The sequence below is a fragment of the Geotrypetes seraphini genome, chromosome 1 (genome assembly GCF_902459505.1).
Source record: "Geotrypetes seraphini chromosome 1, aGeoSer1.1, whole genome shotgun sequence".
In the NCBI taxonomy this organism is placed as follows: Eukaryota; Metazoa; Chordata; class Amphibia; order Gymnophiona; family Dermophiidae; genus Geotrypetes; species Geotrypetes seraphini.
Genome location: NC_047084.1, coordinates 501,230,522 through 501,234,914, shown reverse-complemented (window position 1 = coordinate 501,234,914; position 4,393 = coordinate 501,230,522).

The window sequence follows — 4,393 nt, the reverse complement described above, 5'->3', positions numbered from 1 at the left end:
CAGATGACGTTTAGATTGGAGAGGGTCATAATGCTGCTTTATAGAGCAATGGTCAGACACTACTTGGAATACTGCGTCCAACATTGGTCTCCCAACCTAAAGAAGGATATAAAACTGCTGGAGAGGGTGCAGAGGCAAGCAACAAAGCTAGTAATAGGTATGGAGAAATGAATACAAGGATCGACTTATGAGACTGGGGTTGTTCTCCCTTGAGAAGAGGAGACTGCAAGGGGATATGATCGAGACCTTCAAAATACTGAAAGGAATCGACAAAATAGAGCAGAAAAAACTATTTACATTGTCCAATTTGACACGGACAAGAGGACACAGAATGAAGCTGAGGGGGGACAAGTTCAGGACAAATATCAGGAAGTTCTGCTTCACGCAGAGAGTGGTGGACACCTGGAATGCTCTCCCCGACAAGGTTATTGCGGAATCGACCATCCTAGGATTTAAAAGCAAACTAGATGCACATCTCCTTATGAGGGGCATAGAAGGATATGGGTGACTACAAATTATGCCAGGTGTACACCTGGGAGGGCCTCCGCGTGTGCGGATCGCCGGACTTGTTGGACTGAAGGTCTGATCCGGAGATGGCACTTCTTATGTTTAATGTGAGCAAGTGCAAAGTGATGCATGTGGGAAAGAGGAATCTGAACTATAGCTACCGTATGTGATGCTGAGTTCTTTGCTAGGAGTCACTGCCCAGGAAAAGGATCTAGGTGTCATTGCTGAGGATATGTTGAAACCCTCAGCTCAATGTGTGGCAGCTGCTAAGAAAGCAAATAGAATGTTAGGAATTATCAGGAAAGGAATAGAAAACAAAGATGAAAATGTTAAAATGCCCTTGTATCGCTCTATGGTATGGCCACACCTCAAATACTGTGTGTAATTCTGGTCGCTGTATTTCAAAAAAGATATAGCAGAATTAGAAAAGGTACAGCGAAGGGCAACAAAAATGACAAAAGGGATGGGGATGACTTTCATATGAGGAAAGACTAAAGTGGCTAGGGCTCCAGCTTGGTGAAGAGACAGCTTAGGGGTAATATGATAGAGGTCTATAAAATGATGAGTGGCGTGGAACTTTCCAAAAATACTAGAACTAGGGGACATGCAATTAGCTACTAAGTAGTAGATTTAAAACAAACTGGAGAAAATATTTCTTCACGCAACATATAATCAAACTCTGGAATTCGTTGCCAGAGAATGTGGTGAAATCAGTTAGCTTAGTGGGGTTTAAAAAAGGCTTGGATAATTTCCTAAAAGAGAAGTCCAGAGGCCATTATTGAGATGGCTTGGGGAGATCCACTGCTTATTCCTAGGATAAGCAGCATAAAGTCTGTTTTACTCCTTGGGATCTAGCTAGGTACTTGGGACCTGGGTTGGCCACTGTTGGAAACAGGATACTGGGCTTGATGGACTATCAGTCTGTCCCAGTATGGCAATTCTTAACCATTACAAACGGGCTGCAACAATAAGAAACTAAATAACACAACAGAGGTTACAATTACATAGAAACATAGAAGATGACGGCAGAAAAGGGCTACAGCCCATCAAGTCTGCCCACTCTGCTTACCCACCCCCTGTCTATGCCCTAATGACCCAATTTCCTTATCTTGACCCTCGTAGGGATCCCACATGGGTATCCCATTTATTCTTAAAGTCTGGCACGCTGACAACATACTGCTGAGAAGGGCTAGTAACTATCTGCCCTCGCTCTAGAGACAATCTAATCATAAAAACACTAGTGAATGTACAGAATGTTGTCCCTTTTTATACTTTGATAAAAAAAATTAAATATAAAATCATAAGTGTTCAAGGCTTGTGCAAATGAGAGCAGAGTCCATGGGGATTGTTCACCCTCTCCAAGGTAGAGAGAGAACGAGAGGGCACTCTCTAAAGCGAAAAAGGGATAGATTCTGTACAAACGTAAGGAAGTTCTTCTTCACCCAGAGAGTGGTAGAAAACTGGAACGCTCTTCTGGAGGCTGTTATAGGGGAAAACACCCTCCAGGGATTCAAGACAAAGTTAGACAAGTTCCTGCTGAACCCGGAACGTACACAGGTAAGGCTAGTCTCAGGGCACTGGTCTTTGACCTAAGGGCCGCCGGGTGAGCGGACTGCTGGGCACGATGGACCACTGGTCTGACCCAGCAGCAGCAATTCTTATGTACAGCTCACGGGGATAGGAGGGGAAGTGCCCTTGGAGATGGGATGGGAACAGAGCTTGCGGGGACAGGGACTCTGTCTCTGTCATTCTCTACTCGGGTGCTCAGGCAGCAGCTCTACCACTAGGCCACTCATATTACTTGCCCAATACAGAATATATACGTAGCAACAAAATCAATGTTTGCATACTTCAGCTGCGGTTAGGATTGTTGCTCGTGAATGCAAAGCAGTCCAAATGTGAATAGCTTATTTTTACAGCTGAATACATCCCCTCCTCCTAACTTGCATGTTGTCAGCAATTGACTTCTTCAGTCTGGCATTAACATCATTTAAATTGAAGGATTGTGAAAGATATGACATCTATGCAAGCTTCTGTCAGCATATTGGTGGTCAAAATTCCAACCATCTCATCTACCATTTTATATGAGCTTGTGCAGGAAAAATTAAAAGTTCAAACAGGAAAATAAGCTGTTGTAGAAACATCATGACAATGTTCTTAAAGGTTGCCAGAAAGTGGAGAGTAAGAATCTGGATGTGCTCGCCTTCTAACAAGGTGGAGCAAGTATAAATATCTAAGAAATTACTGACTAGGGGAAAGGAGGCCTTAAAGCTAAGAGGTTATTAACCAACAGGAAATGCTTCACCTGGAACTCACTATTGCAATTAATACAGTAATATGTATTTGGATAACACTTCAGGATCCTGGCATCCTTTAAGAAACCAGGCACAATCATGATGCTATTTTTAGGGGTGGCAGCCTGACCCATATTTTAATATCTGAACTGTCATCAAAGCGGCAGGAGAAGAAATGCCACAATACACTATAGTATAGCAAAATGTTTACAAACCTGAAAAAAAAAAAAGGGTCCCCAGCATTTGAGTTTTAACCCCTCCCTTAAACCCTTATTTAAACACAATTCCTCTCAGTCCCATTCAAAATATTTTATACGTGTAATCTGAATGCTGTAGGGCTGGTATTCTGGCTTTCTGTCTCCGTAAGGTATATTAAAAAATAAAAAATAAAAATTGTAAAAGGAGATGGGAGGAGGCAAATGCCCCAAGCCTCAGATTGCCTGCTTTCAGTGAGAACATTTCACATGGCTTCAGCATGCAACGAAATTTCAGACCAGTCCAGGGACTATTTGTTTAAAAATATGTGTTAGATGTTATTTCTGGGATAACACATTTTCAAAAGACAAAAACCAGCAGTAATCAAATGGGAACATTCACAAAACAGAACATAATTGGAATTTTAAGCTTCTCTGCGAATCCTCTGGTCAATTTCCTCTTCAGTATAGCAGCACTGAGCAGGTCCTTCTGCTAACTCCCAACAGCTATTTCTTCTAGTGCCCATCAGCTATAGTCCTCCTTGCCAATGAAACTAGTCATACGATTAGATTTGAGAAAGAAGACCATTGGTGGCCGAGAAGAATCAAAGAGGCAATAAAGATAGCAAGACATCCCAATAACTTCAATGGAAATAAAGGGCTCTCCATAAACAAAGCATGGCAACCACTCATCCAAAAGAAATTTAGCACAAAAAGAACGGGGACAGAGGACAAACGCTTTTTTCCTCCCTCTCAAAAGTTTCCAGCCCTTTCCTGCCATAATTTAAAAATTGTGCCAATGGACTTTTCTGCCAGAATTTAAAATTGTGACCAATGTTCTTTCCCTCCACAATTCAAATTTGTGACCAACGAACTTTCCCTTCAAATTCAGGACCAACAGACTTTCCTGCCTCAATCACCTCATCAAGGCCCAGCCAATCAGGTTGAAGGACCCACTATATATAAAGACAAACTGCAGATCTCACAGCACACCTGTAGAAAGCCACAGCATGATGACTGAAACATCAGTTCCACCTACCTAGATGCAGCGAGACCCAGACAACTGCACCAACCAAAACAGGAAGTACTGTGGCTCACTGGTTGTGCTGCTGTCTCTGCACCCAGAGGTTGTGAGATCAAATTCTGGTGCTGCTCCTTGTGACCCTGAGCAAGTCACTTAATCCTCCAGCGAGCACATTAAAGGTAGATTTTAGTACCTGCCATCATCGCTAGCAATGTCAACAATGATCACCTGGCACTTCCCTAATCTGCACTCCTACCTTCCCAACCGGCAGTGGAGGTTTATATTGCCAGTGACTTACTGAAAGCTTATAATGAAAGCTTATTATCTGTTTTATTGGGGAAAACGCACGGCATCCTATCCCTTTGGACCAAATA